Below are 22448 nucleotides of genomic sequence, written 5' to 3' on the forward strand. Positions count from 1 at the left end.
TTTGACGAATAAATGTTTATTGAGAGAATGAATGAATGAGTTTTTAGTAGAAATTGAGCATGAAAGACAGACGTGATTCAAATCCCAGCTCTCTGACAGCCATGTGACCTTGGCACCTGCTTTGACCTTTGTAAGCCTCAGTTTACTCACTTGAAAAATGAGGATGACAATGTCTACTTTGCAGATAGAGATTTGCGAGGATGAATGGAAATAGCTAAAAATGTAAAGTACCTGGGATTTTATAGGCACTTGACCTATGGTAGCTATAATAATTAATGCTAGTGAATAATTGTATTAAATATTTATGAGTAATTATAATAATAATCCCAGGAAGAGGCCCCATGGGTCATTCCGTGCAACTTCCCTTCTAGGGGGCCATCTTCTCTATGGCATCCTCAGTGGGTGCTATTGAATACTTTAGTGGTGGGAAGCACAGCACCATCCGGTTCCTTTATTGGGCAGATCTCATAACCAGAAAGGTTTTCCTTAGAACCAGTTACAGTCAGCCTCCTTGCAACCTTTCCTATTAGCCCTAGATCTGGCCTCTGGAGCCTCTGGAAATCTGTCTCTTGCTCAGCAGATACCCTGGGAAGCCCCCATCAGGAAGTAGATAAGAGGGCAGGACAGAGGGCAAATGTCGTGATGGGGTAGGACGTTCTGGAGGAGGCAGAAAGGCTGATGGGAGAATCATGGATGGGGTATGGCTGGACCCCTCAGAGGCTGTAGGAACCAGAGGGAGCCACAAGAGGGGAGACAGAGACAGAGAAGGGACGCTGGGGGAGAAGGATTTTCTATCAACAAAACAGCAGGACAGATTCTGGCTGGTCTCTGGAAACATCTTCATCCGGTGCCTGAGGCCAGCTCTGAGCTTCTTTTAGCTCATTACTGGCAATTAGTCCTCTGGGCCCAGCCTGAGGGAGGGGGGCACTATTAGCTCTCACCCCCCTGGACACACACACATACTATGAATCAAGCTGACAACTTTGCCCAGGCCTGCCCTCCTGGCCCTGCTCTGTGTGTGTCTGCATGGAGAAGGTGTGTGAATGCATGTGTGGCCACATGGCAGAAAGGGTGAGGGCACATGTACAGCCCGTGTGAATGTGAGATCAAGCAGGTCAGCAGGGAACACATGTGCACTTGTGAGAGAGATCTATGTGTGCTCTGTGGGAGCACATGTGAACGGGCAAATGAGCACATGAGGACAGAACTTACACGTGCGCATGTGGAGGACAGGCATTGAGAGGGGATGAACTGGACGTGGGAACCCACGACTACATGGACTTCTGTTTCCTTGGGAATCCTGGCCCAAACAACTGATTTGGGGGCTGCGTTTCAGGAGAGGAAAAGGAAAACGCAAAGGAAAAAGAAAGAAAGGAAAGGAAAAAGTTCTTGCCCAGCTCCATGCCAGAAGGTCTGTTCCTTAGAGGGCACCTTCCTCTGGGAAAAATCGAACCCTATTCTGGGGAATCCCAGGGAGTGACACCCAGAATTTGCTCCTCCCCAAACCCCAAATCCCATTCCTTCCAAGGCGCTTTGGCCCAACACCATCCAATAGAAATATAATATGGGCCATATATGTAATTTAAAATTTTCTAGTGGCTGCATTTTTATAATGTAGAAAGAAACAGATGAAATTAATTTTATTTCATTAAATTTTGAATTAATATTTAAGTAGTCATAATGTAAATAAGGATTTAAAATATAGCCCAAAATAATACCATCTTAACATGTAACCAATATTTTGAAAGTATTGAGACATTTTACATTCTTTTTCAATACTAACTCTTCAAAAATCAGTGTGCATTTTTTCATTTCCAGCATATCTCCATTGAGATTAGCCACACTTCAAGTGCTCAATGGCCACATGTGGCTAGCGGCTGCCATATTGGGCAGGACTGGGTTGGCTGTCCCCACACGTCAGTGAAGGGTGGTATGTGTGCGGGTGCGGGGAGCAGGGAGAAGTCAGGGTTGGAATCAGTGCACTCTTCATTCTAACTCTGTCTCAGACTTTGCCCTTTCAGGGTCTTCAGGCTCCTTCCCCTACTGACTGGTTCCCAGGTCACAGCAGAGATGCATGGATTCTCTCTGAGTCTTACTCCAGGAAGTTCTTCCTTTAGTCTCACTTCTGTGATTCCTACTGCAGGCTGCAGGGGACTAAGGCTCATTACCTTCAGTTTTTGTTTTTTCTGGGGAGGGTGGAGGGGAAGGCAATTAGGTTTGTTTGTTTGTTTGTTTTTAATGGAGGTACTGGGAATTGAACCCAGGACCTTGTGCTTGGTAGGCATGCACTTTACCACTGAGCTACACTCTCCTCCTCTACCTTCAGTTTTGAATCCCTTATGCAACTCATTCTCATGAGGGCCCCACCCCCCATCTCCCATCCTGCTCCATCTAAGAGACTTTGGGGTGGGAGGAAAGAACCAGCAGAAACTGAAGTGGATAGGAAACAGGAGATAGGAGAAGGGAAAGCCTTGAAAAGCCCTAAGTCCTTAGGAGGCAGGCGTTGGAAGGAGATGGAGGAGGTGGATGGACTAGGAAGTGACCACAGAATAAAAGTAGAATTTCTAGAAAGTGACTTTTCAGCACGTTGGCCCCCTTATCCTTTCAGATTTTCAGTCTCCTCAGCCTCTCAGATTTTTTGGATCCATCTAGGCCACCCCCTATTTTCACCCCATCCCTTTAGTCCCCTCACCCCTCAGCCTCTTATCACCTCTACCTCTTGGCCTCTGTATCTGTCTGTCTGTCAGCTTCTCAGTCCTTCACCCCCTCAGCTCACTACCTGCTCCCACTCATCATCTTCCACTCGAGCACCAGCCCAGGGTGCTGGGACTGGGCAGAATTTGGGGAGTGGGGACCTGGAATGGGGTGTGAGGGCCTGAGCCAGCAGCATCTCCAGGAGAGAGAAGGAAGCAAGACCCTCCTAGTCCCCTCCCATCCTCTTACCCCTCCTCCCAACCCCTCCCCCACGGGGCTGCAGTGATTCCACAGTCTCAGGGCTTGGGGGTCTCGGGGCCCCTCGCTAATGTAAGGTTATTGTAATTGATATGAAGGTAATTGATAATGTGTTACGGTGAATAATGTCTTCAATTTTCTGCTAAATCCCATTTTTGTAGCCATCTGGGCTCCTCCAACTGCCCCCCTGGGACGCTGGGTAATAGAGAGTAATTATTCTCAAGTCATTTACTTTTTCAAAGTGTTTAGTGCTTATCTGTTTTACAATTAAAATGGAAACGACCCTGATTCACTTCCTTTCTTTTTTATTTAAATAGCACTCACCCCCCCACACACAACCCCCCACCACACACTCTCAGTCACACACAACCACACCGGGCACACAACACTCCAAGAGACAAACACACACAATCTCCTTGTATGTGGCAACATGTCCACATTCAAAGCACAAAAATGCATTTTCTTTGTCACTCACACACAAGCACTCATATACGACTACATCCAGACAAGGGACACAGCCTCTGTGACCTGGACACATAGACCCTTTAGTTATTCTCCTTTGGAGTAAGAGGATTGGAGGTGGGCATTGTCAGGGTGGAGGACATGGGGAAGGAGTCACCTTGAATGTATGTCTCAGTGTGCAAGGTACTGTTTGATTATAGAAGGTGAGCATCTGTGTGCCCGCATGAGTGTGCTCTGAATGTATATTTCAAAGCTGGCTTCACAGGAGGCTAAAAATGTGCAAATTTAAAGCAGTAGCGTGAGAGCAGATTCATAGCCTCACTTGTGTGTTTGCATATGAGTTACTGGTGCAGGCAGATGTGCATGGAGCTAGCATTCACACCCAGTTACACACTAACGAAGAGCCCTGGTGAGCCGCTCCAGCTTGGACACGTGTCCCCAGGAGAGCGGTGAAACTGGAATCCAGAGGTGCCTGGCCATGCTGAGTTGGCCCAGGACAGACAGCCCTCACCTCACACTGAAATGAAACCTGACCCATTTGTTTTAACTGAAAATGTCAAAGGAACACAGTCCATGGAGGACCAGGAGGTGCAAGGGTAGGGGGGGCAGTAGGAGGTGTTCAAACTGGCCCCTCACCCACCCCCACCGCCCTCATCCTCCTCAACCCCGCTGATGCCTTCAACCGTCTGAGGACCTCCTCACTGACCTCCCCACTGGTAGCCCCTGACCCTCTATCTCAGGGGTCCCTCACTGAGCCCTGGTTCCCGTTGGAGGTGAGGAGGCAAGAGTGGCCCTCAGTGACAAGGCACCTTCCTGGCCCTCCCTTGGACTGTTCTCCACAGCAAGTGCTCTGTGGTCACATCACCAGTGGGGAGGCACTGACCTTGGGGAGCCAAAGGACAAGATTATACACACCCTGGATCCTCCCACATGACCAGGTATGACATCTATTCAATGTCACACAGGGAGGTCAACTGAGTCACTGCACTCTTTAGGACAATCTGGCACTCAGGTGACCCATAGAGTGGAGGCCCAGAGATCTGCTTCCCATTATACAGATAGGGAAACTGAGTCACAGCATGAGCCCAGTTGGCCATGGGCCCTCAGCAGTGGACCCAGACGCCTATCTGCTTCACCCCGCACCTACAGGCACTCCTGACCTTTTACCTATCCTGCTGCTGGACAAACGGTGAGGGACATGGACGGCAGAGCCCTACCAGGGCGGCAAGCCCAGGTAAGCTCCCAGAGGTCCAAAGGAAACCAGGCTGCAGGGTAAGGCCTGAGAGAGTACGTGCTGTTACCAGAGCACATCCTGCTCACCCCAGCCTGGGGAAAGGCCCGTGGGTTGTTTTTAATTTTGCTTTTTAAACGGGGCTGGTGGTGGCATTATGGGCAGAGATGCTTCTTTCTGCTTTTTCTTAGTTCTCATTTTGTGAGTGTCTGCCTGGTCCTCCTTCCTTCTCTCCTGGAGTCTTGTCTTTCCACACCTGTCTTTTTTGGTCTCTATTTTTGTCTTGCTGTATGGGTCTTTGACCCTTTCCCCCCCACAACCCCCTTCCGTGGGTTCCCCCTTGCCTGCCCCAAGTCTGTCTATCTGACCTTCAGCCTGTCCCGCTCTGCCTCTGCGTCGGCCTGGCCGGGCTCCTACCTCCGCCGGCCTGGGTTTCTCGGTCTCTGTCTCCGCGTTTCTGTCCTGTTTCTGCCTCTCCCTCGGCCCCTCCCTGACTCCGGCCCCTCACACCTTCGCGGAAAAGTAAACATTTAATTTTTTTTGCTGTTAATAGATTTAATGTTCATTTGTTGGTAGCCCAGGGGCAGAAACGCGTGACATTTCAAATAATTGTTGTTTCAGGGGTATCCTCTGGAGGGAAATGCGGCAAAAGTGTGGAGAAGATTTAAGCAAATGACTGTGTCAGCTTCTATTTACTCCTGACAGGATCGCCGGGGGCACGGCTGCGAGATAACCATTAGCGCGGCCGCCGATAAAGCGGGGAGCCTGCATTTCTAAAGGCTCCGCGGCCATTACGGGAAAGTTAGTGTGAAACATGTTAAATTATCCCCAAAGTGGAGGAAGAGGGGGAGGCGGCGGGGGGAGCGGGCGCCGTGAGAGCTGACGCGCCTCCGCCGGCCCGGGAGCCGGGATGCTCCGCGGCCGGGGCGGGCCCCGCTGCCCGCGCCGCGCCCGCCGGCCCCGCCGCCACCAGGGGGCGCCCGCTGCCAGATCCTCAGTCTTCCCGCCCCGGAAGGTGGGTGCATGGCCCCACTCGCCTTCCTCCCACTCGCTGGCTCCCGCCCGGTGGGCGCGGCCCTCCTCCTTGGCCCTGCCCTCGCGCATCCGCCCGGCAGCCGAACCAGCCCAGGCCGCGAGGGCCGCGAGAAAGGGACTAATTGTAAGGCTTGAGACAGTTCGGCCTCCACTCTTTTAGGGCTGTTGCCCGGTCCTAAAGAGCTCCCCGAGGTGTGCACAGACAACATGCCTACAGGTGCGGGAACCCAAGTACTACCGCGGTTTATGCAGGGCCCTGCCCTAGTTCACCCCTCAGATCTGCCTCTAAGTAATCAGGTGGCCTCTGTAAGTCCTCTTGGCCTCAGTTGCCCCATTTGTAAAATGGGAATAATATCTGCCCCACATACCTCATTCTCTGAAGATCAGTGGAAACAATGAGACCATGTAAATGTGATCTGAGAAGCCATTAAATGCAATCCAGGTGAAGAGTATTGTTATTATTTGTGCATTCGTTATTATTAACATCCTGCTGTGGCCGCAGGAAATACCTGTGCATAAGGCCACAAATGGATGCACCAGTGCATGGAAAATAAGGCCCCAATCACAGTTCTCTCTGAGTTTGGGACACATCTCTCCCAACCCTCCTAATTTTGCTGCTATTAAGCTACACATGGGGTAAATAAACATCCATGGGCTAGTCTGGTATTGAAGTAGTGCTTCAGGCTAACTCATGCAAAAGCATACTTAATTTACAGCATGCCTGGACCAGAGCAGAGCAAAACTGAGAGCCCTTTCCTGGGGAGGGGGACCATGTGGGGCAGTGGGGAGAAGGCAGAGGAGACCACCTTCCTCCTTTGTGATAATCGTATCTCCAGACAGAACTTCTGCTCCCCTGTCCTTTAAAAAAGAAAATTCTGTAAATATATAGAAGTTGTAGCATCACCTGCATTTTATTTTAAACCTTGGAACCCAATCCTTGGTGCAGTGGCAACTCAGTGCCTTCAGTCACCACTAATACCACATATGCACTCATTTCCAACACATGTTGAGGTTTTCAGACGTTCTCAAGTTCCTCCAACTCACTCAACATTTTGAACTTCTCCCACCCCTTAGAACTGCTGGGGGCAAAGGAGGACAGAGACCTCCTTCGTCTTCCTGAAGTTCACCATCAAGCAGGGGGACAGATATCTACAAATGTCACAGTGCCTAGTGAGTGCCACATGGATGCGCACACAACGTGCTGCATGTTCAAGGTGAGGAGCAGGTGACCAAATTCCTGAAGGTATCTGGGAAGGTTTCTTAAAGAGGTGGCATTTGATCTGGGGCCTTGAAGGATGGGGCAGAGTTTTCCAGGTGGGAGAAATAGGCTACTACATAATAATGATAAGAATCCCTGTGACCACCCCAAACAACAAAAATGACAATGATAGTACTTAATCTGTGGTAGGTGTTGTAACCGGCCCTTCACATTAAACTGCTACCTTTGCTCTGTCATAATAACCCTGGGTATTATGTACTCCACTTCTTCGGCTCAAAGAGATCCAATAGCTTGTCCAGGCCACACAACCATCCTATTGACACTAGATGAGGTAGAATGCCTCTCCCCTTCACCCCATCATTCCAAGACTGACTTTGAAAAGAGGCTAATTTGCCTTTGACAAAGATCACGAACCCCCTTTTCAACGTCTCCTCATTCATTCAACTGTTTTCTGCCCATCTACTAGGTATCAGGCATTGGGCTGGCATCAGGGGTACTAAAAATAAGAGGTAGACCCTGCCCTTGGGGAGCTCACAGTTTCTAGTGAGGCAGGAAGACCTATAAGTTAATCAACCACAAAGCAATGTGCAAGATGCAGGTCTGGGCAGCCCAAGATACCCTGGGCCAACAGGAAGGGGTCAAGCTCAGATATTGCCCGGCTCAGCAAGAACTGAGTCTAGGCAAAAGGAGGAGTTTACCAGGCAAGGGGGTGGGGCATGGAGTTCCAGGCAGAAGGCACAGCAACTTCAGAAGAGCAGAGATAAGGGAAAGCGTGACCCTCTGGTATGTGGTGTCTGAGGAAAGTGAGGAGGTGGAGAAGGAAGGAAGCCCTGCAGGTTGCCAGGAGTCAGGTTGCATCATGTCCGTTGGACATGCCCAGGAAAGAGGCTTGAACTTGACACTTGGTGTATTATTTTCATGAAGTAAAATCAGGTCAAATAAGGGATTCCTCCTTCCTTCCTATAGGATCTCAAATTTAAAGGGATTTTCCAATGCCTTATAAAAATTAGGAAGTTCTTTTGTGTTGTTGTTGTTGTTGTTTGTATGAGTCATCAGCCCAAGAGGCCAGCAGCCCAATGTCACTTAACTCACAAGTGATTTCACTGGAATTTGACACTATTTGCTCCCCCTGTTACAATGTCTGTCTCCCCCAACATTGCTAGGATTTGTTTAGCTCATTCCACACAGTGGGAATCCCTGAACCCACACGTTGGTCCACATGTTGGCATGGTGGCAGCTGGGGGCACAATAGCAGTGGCTGGGTTACTTCCCACTTGTTTCCTTGCACTGTCCTGGCTCACACCTCCCTTTGATTTCAGGACTCTCAACAGACACTACTTTATCTCATCCTTGAAGAACATCTTCGTGGGGATGGAGGACAGACACTTCCAGGAGGTAGATTTGGGCTACTTCTTTAAGAAAGAATTTTCTAATCATTAGAGCTGCCTGAACCCAAAAAGCCTATCTTAGGAGGGAGTGAGTCTCCTGCCCTGCAGGTGTTCAAACAGGATCCCCAAAATGGGACAATTGTGGGGAGCGGTGAAATCCTTGGCCTGTGCAATCATTTGCAAGCCTAAGGCCCTAAGAAGTTCATCCCCAGAAGAGAATGATTTCAGGCACTCTCAAGGGGGTTATTTTGACCAAGAAAGTAAAAAAAAAAAAAAAAGAAAGAAAAGAAAAAGAAAGAAAGAAAGAAAGGAAAAAAAGAAAGAAAGAAAGGAGGAAGGGAGGGAGGAAGGAAGAAAGAAAAGAAAAAAAAAGAAGAAAAGAAAGGAAAAGAAAAGAAAAAAGAAAAGAAAAGAAAATTCAGGGTGGACATAGGGATCTCTTATCATGGGGAGGGACACCAAGGACAGAAGCTGCCCTAGGTTCCCCCCAACAAAGGGCTTCTCCACAGCTGTTCCAGCCTCCCCCAGTGATCTCCCTTCCCCTGCTGCCAAGCCCACAGGCTCTCCAGGGGACCCACATCTTCTCACTGTGCTTCTAAAAACTGAACACAGATCCAGCAAGGAGCAGGCAGAGGGAGGAAGATGACATGGTTTGTAGATGTAGGGCATTTGGGATGTCATCATAAAGTACACTGTCAGCCCCAACACCTTTGATGTGGAGGTTTAATCCTGGACAGTCCCTAAGGGAATTAGTGCCTCACTCATTGCTGTGCCCTCTGTGCTAATTGTAAAGACTGGTAAAGAGAAAGCGCATGAGAAGCATCTTTCTTTTTTCCTTCCCTCCAAGAAAAGATACATGTTCACTGCAAAAATTGTAAACTACACAGAAAATATAGAGAAGAAAGATAAAAATAATGCCCACATAAGTCAGAAAACCACTGTCACTATCTTAGTGACCATCCTACCAGACAACTCTTTCTGCCTCTAAATAAGCATGAACACAGGTGTATCATATGACGTAAACAAGATCAAACTCTATATTCTATTCTGTAATCTGCCATTTCCATTAAAAAATCATAGACTACATCGTTGCAACGAATATAGAGCTACGTGATCGTTGTACTAGTTGCATTATATTGTACTGCATGATGTAATGAGCCAGTCTTCGGTTGATAAGCGTTTAGATTATTTCCAGTTTTGCACTACTTGAAATACCCTGAGATGAATATATTTGTGGACAGATCTTTTCACACTTGTACAGTTTATCTCCTCAGGATAAGTTTGTAAAAATGGAAGCATTGGGTCAAAAAAAAATACAAATTTTACATTTGGGGACACATTGTCACACCACCTTCTCAAAAGGTTGTACCACTTTATATTCTTACCCAAAGAGGGTGTCATTTGTCCTTTACCCTTTGCTTAAATGAATGGGCTCTTTCTTCAAAGACAAAATCCCTAATTCTTCAGACCAGTTTCTCTCTCTCTCTCTCTCTCTCTCTCTCTCTCTCTCTCTCTCTCTCTCTCTGTGTGTGTGTGTGTGTGTGTGTGTGTGTGTGATTATGAAGGTCTAGGTAAACCTTGTATACAAGTGTGATTCTGTATATAATGTGTTCTGTGTATAATCTCTACTCATAACCTGATGTCCTACATGAAAATTCTCAAAAAAGCATTATCCTACTAAATCCTCCCCTGTCACCTCACTGCAGGAATAAGGTCTGTTTCAGCCTCCTGAACCTAAGATATTCACCCATTGTCAGTCTTGCCACTACCTGCCGCTGAAGCCTCCTGGCCAAGGTTGTTAGGGAGACGGTAGAAGGGAGGCTAGACTGGATTTGTCCACGGTGGACCTTCAAGTGTTAATCCAGACTCTTCTCAGGAGGTGTCCCTGACACCATAGCTGAAGAGCATAAGACTGTGTGTCTACACCTCTGTGTAGCAGAAACAGCGAGCAGGTCATCCCAAATCAGTAAGTCTGAGAAGGCTGTAGATCACTCTAGAGGGTCCCGTAGGATAGGAAAGGTGGGAGGGTGATGTGGCTCAGCCTCTTCCCGCATGTGGTGCCTACTTTACAGATCTCTACCACTCCTCTCTGCTTATTAGCCCATAATCAGTCTCCTCCACATATATCACCTCTGCATTCACACATTCACATGTAATCCACAACCCATATCCTTCCCTTACAATCATGCTCACATTCTCATAAAATTCGACTATAATAATTTTCATACCATTATACTAACATCCTTGCATACAATACATGCAGAGAATTTGATGCTTACACACACCCACTTACACAGACACACCCAGTCGCCAGTATTCACTCTACATAGTCTCACATTGTCGTACTTTGTCTTAAGGAAGTGTAGTCACAAGTCCCTCCTCGTCATTGTCATTGTGTTATTCCAACCACAACTGCATACCCTACAGCCCCACCCAACACTCTCCTTTCAAACACTCTCAGAGTCCCACAGAATTCACAGTCATACTTCCACATCTTACTCAAGTCTCTTGAACACATACAGTTACCCAGAGAGTCTTATAATGTCATAACTCAACCAGTCTACTCTCCTTATTTTACTGGTAGGTTAACTGAGACTCTGAGAAGAGAAGCTTGACTAAGGTCACACAATTAGTTAATGGTAAATCTAGGGTGTCAACTCCAATCTCATGACTCCCACCCTAGTGCTCTTTTTCCTATGCCAAAGCCCCTCCCTCTTAGCCTCCCTTTCATTCCCTATGCTAGTTCCCCATACTGACTCTCAGAAACATTCACATAAAACAGACAGCTCTTGAAGAAGCAGGCAGCCAGGTGAATGGAATAAGTATGAATCTGGAATACAAAAAAGCCTGAATTGGAATATCAAATACCTTATAGGGTGGTGACAGGGTTCAGAGAGAATATATGTAAAGCACCTGGCACAAAGTAATACCTGCTAACATTTATTGGGCACTTACTATGTGCTAGACACTATGCCAAGCACTTTATACATTATCTCATTTAATCTTTACAATCTCTTGAAGTATGATTATCTCCCTATCACAGAAAAAGGAAGTAAGTCCTGGAGAGGTTAAGTTGCTGGCCCGAGGTGACTCAGCTAGTGGGTTTTGAGAGCAAGATTATATCCTGCTCTGACTCCAAATCTAGTCTTCACAAATCATATTGTGCTTCTTCCCTTGAGAACAAAGATCATTCTTCTTTAAAAAAATTTTTTTAGGGGGGAGGTAATTAGGTTTGTTGTTTGTTTGTTTGTTTGTTTGTTTGTTTGTTTGTTTGTTTGTTTATTTATTTAATGGAAGTACTAGGATTGAGCCCAGGACTCATATATGCTAAGCATGCATTCTACCACTGAGCTAGCTATACCCTCCCCACAACAAAGGCCATTCTTTATTAAATTCTTATTCTGTCCCGGACACTGTGCTATGTATACATAGTTTCTATGTATCTTTACAGATAAGGAGACTGGGGCTTGGCAGGTGCTCAATGGATGGTTTTATCACAATTGAGAGAAAGATTCTAACTTCCAAATCAAATTGAGATCTATTTTATCACCAGGTAAATTCTTCAGATCATGTACATCTTTAGTGGACCTGATCATTCCCACTGATTACTTCATTTCAAATCAACCTTCTTTCCTCACTGCTAGTTCCCTGCATCTCCCACCCTAGGGCATCACAGGAAGAGTATGCTGTGACTACATACTCAGTTCCTTACTTCCACCCACTAGATGAAGTCATACTCAGGCACAAGTCTTACACTAATAAAGCCACTGTGGTTTAAGCAATTACCAAAAACACTAGGGAGTGAAGTGAAAATACCTGGGTTCCAGTTCCATCCCTTGCTAACTGTAAGACCACTGGCAAATTACTTTCTCCGCCTTAGTTCCTTGAATCTGCAATACTGGAATAGCAATTCCTCCCTCTGAGGGATGTTCTGAGTTTAAAATGCTGCAAGATATCATTATAGAAAATCTGGCAAACAGTTGGCACCCAAAATTTGCCACACAGAGATCTCAGACACAAAGATACAATACCAGCACTTACATCAGTTGAAGTAGACACAGCCACACAAATCTGCAGACAGGCCCATATAACACACCAAGCTGTAGATATGTTCAGATCTGCTGGTGGTCAGCTGTCAGAGTGGTTGAGAAGAAGGAGCTCTTAAGTAACTTTGGGAAGGTCACTTAACAGCTCCTTAAAAAAAATTAACAGTTAAAGAGTTTAAAAAATAAAACATAACCACAAAGAAAAAATAACCACACACACACACAAAAACAAAATAAAAAACATAACCAACAATATCATTATCACATCTAAGAAAACTGGCAATAATCCCCTAAATCATAAACTACCCAGTCTATATTAAGATTTTTCATCTTTTTTTTTTCACATTTAACTTGTTCAGACAAGGATCCAAGCAAGGTCCACCCACAACATATTTGTTATCTCTCTCTCCCTCCTTTTTGAAAAACCTCAGTCATTTGTCCAGAAGAACATACACGTTAAGAAAAAAAAAATTCAAGTTTTTAAAACTTATTAATGCACAAATAGTACATGAACATATTCTTGGTTATCAAAGAAGAAAAAGAAAATAGAAGAAATCAGACATGACAGATAAAGCAAAATTCTCCCTAAACCACCTCCAACTCCAGTTCTTTAACCTGTGGAAATCTTAGTTTTCTCATCTTTAAAATGGGGGAAACCTCTCTTTTTAAGGTTTCTGTGAGTATTAAATTATAGACAGCTTAGAAGAGCTTAGCTCAGTGCCTGGCTCACGGTGATGGTCCAATAATAGTCGCCTATAATGATTTTTAGTCATTGTTATCCCGGCAAAAGCAGAAGAGCCGCCCAGCCCTGCACGCGATCAGCACCCTGGACAGAGGTGGCGGCGGCCGCCTCTCCGCCCAGCGTCTGCCGGCTCTTGCAGGAGGATCTGTAAATAAAGCCGCCCGGCTTCCGGCCGGCACAGCGCAGCCGGTGAAGGGGAAAGAAATCCGGGATTTTCCGAGCCGCCTGCTTCAGCAAAGCGTCTGGCGGAGACAATTACCCGGATACGCTCAGGTGGCCTCCCCGAGGCCTCCGGGTCATTTCAGACCGGGGCCCCGTCCTTGAGCAGGAAGCAGGGCTGGGTGGGGGCTAGAACAGTGAGTGACTCAGTCTCCTGGGTTGCAGAAGAGCTAGTGGGGAGGACCACGGAAATTGCTAAGGGAGGCCTCTAGGGGATCTCTGCGCTCCCCTCCCCCGCCCCCAGCCCCCAGCAGGAGCCCACCCTAGCCCCATGCAGTCCTCAGGAGTTGGGGGGAGCAGTGCTGGGTGGGGAGAGCGACCTCCGGAAGCCGGCCCAGGGCACAATTAGCAGGGAGCGGAGACGCCTGCGAAGGCTGATTTAATTAGGTGACACAGTGCCAGGCAGGGATGCGGGGGGAGGGGAGAGCAGGGTCAAAACATTTTGTAAAAATCTGTTTCACAAACGCTGCTGCTCCCCTCGGGGCAGAGAGAGATTACGGAGTCTTTGGTGTCGATCAAGGCTGGCAAGAAGCGGCCAGGAGCATGGGGCATTTCCTCCTCCTCAGCCTCTCTCTTTTGTCCAGCCCTACAAGACAGCCCCAGGAGCCAATAGCTCCTAGGTTGTGGGGAAATAGGGGCGGGGGAGGGATGATTTAGTAAGGAGGCCCTTATAAGAGAGAATGAAGTGCTGTTGGTCTAATGCACCACCCCCACCCCCAATATTCACATGAATAATATTAGCAGTAGTTGCAGGAGGCATCTACTTTCCAAATAAAGCTATCATTTGTTGAGCTGGTACTCTACCTTTACTAGCTGTCTGATCTTAGTTATTTTTACTCTGTGCCTCATCTCTAAAACAGTAAGAACCCTTCTAGAATTGATGGGAGGAATAAAGGAAGTAAATATGTAATAGTAAGCACTGAATAGTTTTCTACTACTATTACTGTTAAGCGCCAGGCTAGTTGTTTGACATCCTTTATCCCTAATCCTCACAACAACTGTATGCCATAGATGTGATTATCCCCATTTTACAGATGTGGAAACTCAGACTCAGAGTTTAAGTAACTTGCTATGTGATTGACCTGATCGGTGCAGATCTAGGAATTGAACTCAGGACTCTTTTGGTACTAAAGCCTGTACCTTTTCACCATCCTGCTGCTAAGCTGCGTAAGTCATCCACCTGTGACCTCTTATCTCAGTTGACCTCACTGGACCCACCAACATAACTGTCCATGCCTTGCCCTATCCTGCCTGGCACAACCAAGGTACCCACACATTTGTGTGTCAATGAGTAAAAGGAAGCATACAGCACACATACGCATACACACAAATTCACACTCACACATGTGCATATGTCACCACAGACAGTCATACATGATTACCCTCCCACAGAAAGATGCTTTCACACTCACATCAGTCAGAAGTAAAACAACCGTGGCATTGGTCACATACAGAGCCTCCCATCACAAGAGAAAAGGGATTATAGTATATGGAAATGGTTACACCCAGCATCACAGGAGAGACAAAGTAATATACAAATACACAAATAGACAAAATATGTAACACTTTCACATACAAATAAACCAAGACCTGAACAATTACAACCATCATCACATACACAGGAAGACAATTTTTTGCAAGATACCATTTACACAAATACACACAGAGCTACGTGGTTACAGCACACTTACTACTACACACTGTCATACATCATCTATGGAGAGGTATAGCTACACACCTACTATAACATACACAGTATACCCATACTTGAGCAATGTTGCCAGGAACAGTATGACACAGAAAGAAAATCAGTCAAAACCCAATTCACACACACATACTCGTCAAACATACCTATACAGAGCAGTGACAGGGAACCATACTCTCACAGGCACACACACACATGCTCACAAACATACACACACTGAGTCTTTTCCCAGACCCTCTGGGAAGCTGGTTTCAACTCAAGAGTTTCCTCCCTCCCAAAGTCTTTAGGGCATGGGGGTCAGTTAACTCCCTTCCCCACACTTCTCCCAGCTGAGCTCAGGGCAGCAAGGACAGAGTCTTCCAGGAGACAAGGGGAGGGGTACCTGGACAGCCAGTCTTGAGGACACCTTGTCTTGCACCAGGTCCACTCCAAGCTGTGGCCAACCATTGGGATTTAGGGACAGTTCTCTCATCTAAATTCACTCCCAAACTGTCCCAGCCTCATGCCCCAGCATTAGCTTTTGGGAGAGGGCAAATGGATTGATCAGCAACCTCCTTTCCCAGGGGAAAAGGACTCTTCTCACACCTCTTCCCCACCTGTTGTCACCTACCTGTGCAGGTGCTCTGTCTCAGCAGCTAAGAGCTCCAGCCTGGGCAAGGTCCCGGAGGCAAGTGGGTGGAGTCTAGTTCCATCTTCTGCACCCCCCAGCTCTAGCTCCCTCTTCAGCTGCCCCCTCCAGCTCCAGGCCCCTTGGGCAGCCCCCTCCCTCCCAGCCGCATACTTGCCCAGTGCTGTGTCTCTTCTCTGAAAATCAGACTAGGGACTGGGGGGAGGGGGAAAAGATCCCAGGAGAGGAAGTGGCATCTGACAGCCCCAGCACCAAACCTGGGGGGCTGCGGGTGGGGGGAGGAGCAGGGAGGCTTCTCATTGTGTGAGGGAAATTTTATTTTTAACAGATGCTAAGGCAGATGGCACAGAATTAACAGAAAATGGGAGAGGAAAGAGAGGAAGAACATTACTGACTCCGGAGAGAGTGGACATTAAAAAAATAAAGAATAAGGGAATGAAAACAAGTTTAAGTGCTCTCTCCGGGGGGTGGGGTGGGGGGAGGGGAGGGGAGCTGAGAGGCAGAGAGGGACAGAGCAGCGTGGTGATAACCAGAGGCGTGAAATTACAAAAGTAAAATTTGTGGGACTCGGGAGGGGCTGAGAAGGCCCCAGTTTCATTGCAAAACTCACTCAGAAATTACTGATGTGATGTTTGAGCTTTTATCATTAATAATAATCGAGAGGGGAGAAGAAGACAAAACGACTCGAGGGCTTGGAGGGGTGGTTTGAGGCACCAGGAGAAAAGGTGCCTGAGCCAGGGGGAGGGGTGAGAGCAGAGTCATCTCTGTGACAGAAAAGAGAAGAGAAGAGAGAAAAACTCAGGGAGATACAATAGAAACAGACAAATGGAGAGACGGGGCAAATTTTAAAAAAAGGGAAGGAGAGGAAGCAAGGGGGAAAGGGAGAAGGAACAGAAGCTGCAGAAGGGATCCAATAGGAGGGGCTGGGGCGGGGGATGAAAGGAAACGATTGACAGGAGATTCGGAGACAGAATGGTTGAGACAAAGAGACAGAAAAAAACAGAGACAGAGATGGGAAGAGGGAGCTAGAAAAACTGCATCAGAAATATGAACACAAGTGGGCAAGGAAGTAACTCCAAAGATGACTGAGTAAAAGCAAAGTGACCCACAGCAGGGGCCCAAAAGAAACAGGAGGGCAGAGACGGAACAGCAGAGGCCCAGACAGAGAGATAAATGCAGGAAGAAAGAGAAAGAGGCAGGAAGAGTGAAAGAGAAGAAAGTCGAGAGAGAACAAAAGCTAAGACGGACTTAGAAATAAAGCGACATAGAAAGAGTTGGGGAGACAGACACTGCAGAAGAGAGAAACAGACCCACATGATCAGGATGAGAAGCAGGTGAGATGGAGAAAAGGAGAAAAACACTGAGCCATAGGCAGAGAGAGACAGAGAGACTGTGGGGGAGACGACAGAGAGGGCAGGGAGGGAGGAAGGGATGGGAGACAAAGAGGAATGGCCGTTTATCTCTCCTCCCAAATTAATTGAGGCTACATCAGCCTGAGCCACTAAAACGGAGCGATTATGAATGGGTTAGTCACAGGTGGAGTTAAAGGCCTTCAGAGGGATATTAGCCAAAATTGAGTGGCTTTTAATTTCTTTCTAACGAGAGACTGTGGCTGGGGAACCAGGCACCGCCTCCACTCAGCTCCACTGCTCAACACGGCGTGGGGGTGGCCCAGGCCACTCGCCACCTGACCTGTGTGGCACAGGCAGCCAAGTGGAAATGGCCATGCCTGAAACATGCCCAAACATGTTTGCAACATGCCTGCAACGTACCTGCAACATGGGGCATAATGGTGGGTAGCCCAGTGGAGGGCCGGTAGAGAAGAGGGTCACAGTCCTTGGAAGTGGCCGGGCCACGGAGCGTGGGGCAGGGCTGAGCAGCCTGGGATGCAGAGGAGGGCAGGAGGTGCAAGCAGATACCGCATCGAAAAGTCCTGCTGTTGCCATGGGGTTCTCCCATGATCCCTGATCCACTTTGAGGAAGGCACGTGGTCTAGGACTGCTTTTTCTCCACTGTGGAGAAACCGAGGCTCTGAGATTAAAAGAACTATGGCCAATTTACACCTGAGTAACAATGATGACAGGAAACCTAGAAGCAGAATGGTGAGGTGGAGAGAGCACTGAAACCTGAGTCCAGAGACCTTCCTAAAGACAGGTCCCTGTGCATCACCCCTCTGGCTGGGCCTCAGTTTCCCGATCAATAAAATGAGAGAGTTTAAGTCATATCCCTTCCAGTTCCAATTTGCTATGATGCTATGTGAGCAGACCTCCTGTCTGAGGTTTTTATCCAGGGGTCTCTGGTGCCATGTTTGGGACATATGGGATAATGGTGTGTGATCCAGGGGCATTTGTGACCATAAGCTATTTGAGCTGAATTTAGGGCGAGCAAGGCGAGCAGACTGATGAGTGCCAAACTGGCCAGCCTGGATGGCGAGGGCTCAAGGAGGCCAGAGAAGAGGGAAGCTTACTGTGGCCTGGGGAGGCCCAGCAAGGATGTGGCTTGAGGTGGGTCATGGATGGTGGACAGAGCTGGAGGGTGGAGGATGCTCCTGGTGGGGACACTAGGAACAAAGGTGCAGAGATGCCACTCTGGCTGGAGTCAACCCTATATGGGTATATGGAGGGCAAGGGGGAGGGAGAACAGAGGGGAAATGGTGGGCTGTGGTCACTCAGGGCTCTAAAGTCTGAGTGAGAAGTTGGAACTCAATCCTGTAGGCACAGGGTGGAAGGCACATGGTGGGTTTCTGAGTAAGGGCAGGAGAGTGTCACTATGGGACAGGAGAGGAGAACATGGAAATAAGTGAGCAGACAGAGGGGCTGATGTAATAGGGCAGGTGAAGCCCAGTGAAGAGGACAGAAGGGGACAGATAGGAAAGAGATGGCAGGACTTGGTAACTGACATGGTGTGAGGATACAACAGGTGTGAATGATGACTTGGGGATGGTAAGGCTAGCTCTTGGGAAAACGTTGGTGCCAATAATAAGGTGGGCAAAGTTGGGTGGGAGCTGAGAGAAACACAAAAACGTTGGCTTCCATCCAACAGAGCAGAAAGAGGCCAAGGCGAGGCAGTGCGGTTCAGTGGAGACTGCGTTCATCTGCGCATCTGTGACAACCAACGTTCTGTTCTGTCTCCCACTAATTAACCATGAGATCTTGGACAAGACACTCCCCATGTCAAGGCCTCAGTTTGTCCATCTCTAAACTGTGCGACTTGCTCTGAGGTCCTTTTTAAGTTCCCCTCTATGTTGGTGGTTTTGAGACTCAGAGACAAAGCCAGGGTGGAGACCTGCATAGGAACAGAGACAGCATCTCTCTAGAAGAGAGACCGGCCATAATTCTCCCTGCCCTCGGGTCCCTAGAGCCAACAGCTGCGCCCCCTCCCCCTCACAACTCCATTAACACTCAATTAGAGGGCCTGATGGGCTCAAGCCAGAGAGTTCCCTCTCCACCTCATCTGCACTGTCCCCATTTGAGGGTTCCTCTGATGGGCCCATAGGGAGAAGTTTTCACTCAAATTTATAACTAACTCCAGTAGCTGCCCCGCTGGCCTCTCCTGCCTCCTCTCTCTTCTTCCTCCTGGGGTGGAGCCCAGAGGGTTGGGTGAGGCTGGGTGAGGGGGGCCCAGGGCCCACGTTGGAGCCCCAGAGATGAAAGGCTCTGAAGCAGAGGAAGTGGGAGGGGAGAAGTGAGGAAGAGCCGGGAGAGTGTGTGAGAGAGAAAAATGACAGGCCCTGAATATTGGGCGCCCTCACTTTAAATCAAGATAAAAGACTGAAGTGGAAAATGAGAGTCCAGAGAAACCCCGGACGGCTCGGGGCGCTAATGGAAACACATGGCTGCCGGCTGCGGGCTTGTCAGCTTCCCCCGGCGCTGCCATTCCCGTCTGATAATCCGGCCTGCCATAAAATTAGACTAGCAAATACCTCCTGACAAAGATGCATGTTTCTCTCTATTGTGCCATCATAAAAAAAACTCCGCTGGTGACTCGGGGAGCCGCAAACTTCAATTTAAATTTACAGTGCTGCGGAAGGAAAGTGATATGCACTCAAAAATTTTAATAACCTATTAAGTTACGACTTCAATTTCATTTTATGAATATTTTCCTTGGGGAGCACGGCTATCACAGAGAAAGATAGAAATTTAAAAAAGATAAATAGTGCCATTAATCTCCAACATTTCTCTTCCATTATCCTTGAAAATTAGGAGTTATTTTTGTTCAGATCTTCATGTAATTAGCTCCCTCCACTTGATTCACTAGCCAGAAAATGACCATGTTCAGAAAATTAAAAATTTGTCATTAAGTGGAATTTAACATAATATCATTTATCTTTATCTATTCCCCAGCTGACAGCAGGAAGCCTTGGCTGCTATACCGGCTGGTGTGTCAGAGTGGGGAGGGACTGCTGGGGAGAGACACGGGAGAGAAAGAGACAGAGACAGAGACGGAGGGAGGGAGAGAAGGCCAGCCGGGGAAGTGGCCAGGATGAGACTGAGGAGGGAAGGGAGCCGAGGTGTCATGGGGAAGCAGAGGAGGCTGAGGGCGGAGGATGAGGAGGTGGAGGCTGCTGGTGTCAGCAGGGACTTCGGCCTGGGCCCAAGAGCAGGGCAGATGGAGGCTCTACAAGAGGAAAGCCAGAGGGGGACATCGGTAGCAGATGCCAAAAGAGGAAGGTGGCTGGTCAGTGGCGCTGGGATATAGAAGGACTGGAGATGACAGAAACCCAGCAGAATTAGAGGAACTTCCAGAAAAGGGGTGGTAGGGTGGGAAAGGTCAGGGTTCATAGCCCTCCTCATCCCAGGGGGAAATAGACACCATCATCCTGATCATGGTCTGGCTTCACAAGAAGAGACAGAAAGAGGCAGAGAGAGAGGAAGTGAGAAAGTGATAAGAGCGGAAGTGGAGAGGGACTTAGGCTCCAAATCAGAGAAATGGAGGTGGACAAGACTGATGGACCGCAGGGGCCCCTCGGGAACTTGGCCCAGGAAGGCTTCAGGTTAGAAGCCCCAGGACGAGCCCTTGGACTTCTTCTCTCAAGGGCTGCTCAGCTCCCTCTCCTCCCCTCTCCTCTAAACAGCCCCACCCTAGTCCCCCAAGTCAGAAATCATCCAATAAACCACTCAGACCTAGTCCTGAGTGGAGAGAGCTGTGGCCGAGCCTGAGAGACTGAGAATTGGATAAAGGGATTAAACAGCAGCACATTAGTGAGAGATTTAGAGTGTAATAAACCCATTTCATAATAATATGTGCGTTGGGGCCAGCGATCCATCATCACAGGAGCCTGTCCATGGCGGGGGGAGCACTGACCTATGGGGAGGGGACCCAGACAAATGGCTAAGGATTTTTCTCAGGGTCTCAGGATATGGGCCAGGGGTACAGACTGACCCCTGGGGCCAGGAGGGAGGCACCGGGATTCTGAGGGCACATTTGGCTCAAATTGCCACAAGGCTCAACCTAGGGAAACAGCGGTGGGCATGGGAAGAGGCCCGAGCCTGAGAGCCTTCCCTGTCCTCCCAGCCTAGAATCTTGGCAGTAAGGGTAGAAGGATTCTCCGGTGGAGGTGGTGGGGGACACCTCCAGACTACAGAGTTCACAGTTCACAGACAGGACTCAGCCAGCAGAAGATTCCCAAATAAGCTGCTCCTTCCATCCTGGTTTTGTCACTTACTGGCTATCTGATCTTGGCAAGTGACTGCCTCTCTGAGCCTCAGTTTCCCATCTGTCAAATGAAGACAATTAGGCCTACATCATAGGAGTGTTATGAGAGTCACCTGAGATAATGAATTTGAAATTGTTCTCTAAAGTAGAAAACCTTAGGGAAACATTATCATCCCTATGATTCCCCCACATTTGCTCCCCACCCATATGCTGCCTTGGGATGTCTTAGAGCTTGCTTACTGTCAGGGAGAGTTTCATCTCCCAGATGGGACTCTGAGCTTATTCAAGGGCCAGTTAAGAAATGATGTGCTGATTATATGATTGACTCTTTAATCTGACCCATTAATAGGGCAGAGAAAAACATTCTCCTGCTGTTTATCTCCATTGAGGAAACCAGCATCATAGATTGAAAAACAAACTTCTCCCTGGAAAAGGGACTGAGAAACAGAAATGGACCAGTTAAATCTCAGCTGTTAGTCTTAAAATGTTGTGGTGCAGGGTGTGTGGCAGAGGCGGCAGAGGTGGCAGTGGGAAGACCTGAAGGTGCTACGAGTGAACAAGGATGCCTTCCTAAGAGGAGAGAGGTGGGCGGAGGGGAGGTGTTGGGCTGCAGTGGGTGATGGTCTGAGTGGCCCAGGAGACTGTGGAAGGAGAGAGGGGGAAGAGTGGGGAAATCGGATGCCACCTCTCCAAGATCAGCCAAATTGACCATCTTCTTTCTCCATTGTCCCCAGATACATCACCCTCTACCCTCATCCCAGAGAGGCCAATGGGCACAACCTTCAGTGCTAGCTGAGATGTTCCCATAGGAAGGTAAGTGGTATCATCTCTGATCCCCAGTTCCAACTAGTCTCCAGTCTGCTTTCAACTCTGACTCAATTCAACATCAAACTCTCTGGTTAATCTCTAAGGACACAGACTCCTCCATGGCACCTCATCCCAATTAATCAAGTCTTCCTGAACTCTCAATTCAGCCAAAGCCATCATTGATTGCTCCAGACTAATATTTCACTGATACCAACACCAACTTCCACTGAAGAACTGATCAAGGACAAATTTGGTCTGCCTACCCCTGCCAAAAGTCAACTAAATGTCATTGCCAATTCCCCCAGCTCCTGCTGGAGGCCTTCCAGATGTTACAAAAGAACAAGGAATATGAAACCGGT

General features: G+C 48.1%; 1 long non-coding RNA gene and 1 other non-coding gene across 2 annotated transcripts in view; both read right to left on the minus strand.

Moving 5' to 3' along the window:
* Positions 1–2239: 2239 nt before the first annotated feature.
* On the minus strand, positions 2240–2312 carry TRNAG-ACC (transfer RNA glycine (anticodon ACC)). The gene has a single exon. It is a non-coding gene; the product is annotated as a tRNA-Gly (tRNA).
* A 10026-nt stretch (positions 2313–12338) lies between these two features.
* The window catches only part of LOC135321833 (uncharacterized), a 50096-nt gene continuing 39986 nt past the window's right edge, over positions 12339–22448 (minus strand). The window contains exon 3 of the long non-coding RNA XR_010381973.1: positions 12339–12419. This is a non-coding gene — a long non-coding RNA (uncharacterized LOC135321833). The remainder of the gene's footprint in view (positions 12420–22448) is intronic.

Source organism: Camelus dromedarius, chromosome 8, assembly GCF_036321535.1.
Source record: "Camelus dromedarius isolate mCamDro1 chromosome 8, mCamDro1.pat, whole genome shotgun sequence".
In the NCBI taxonomy this organism is placed as follows: Eukaryota; Metazoa; Chordata; class Mammalia; order Artiodactyla; family Camelidae; genus Camelus; species Camelus dromedarius.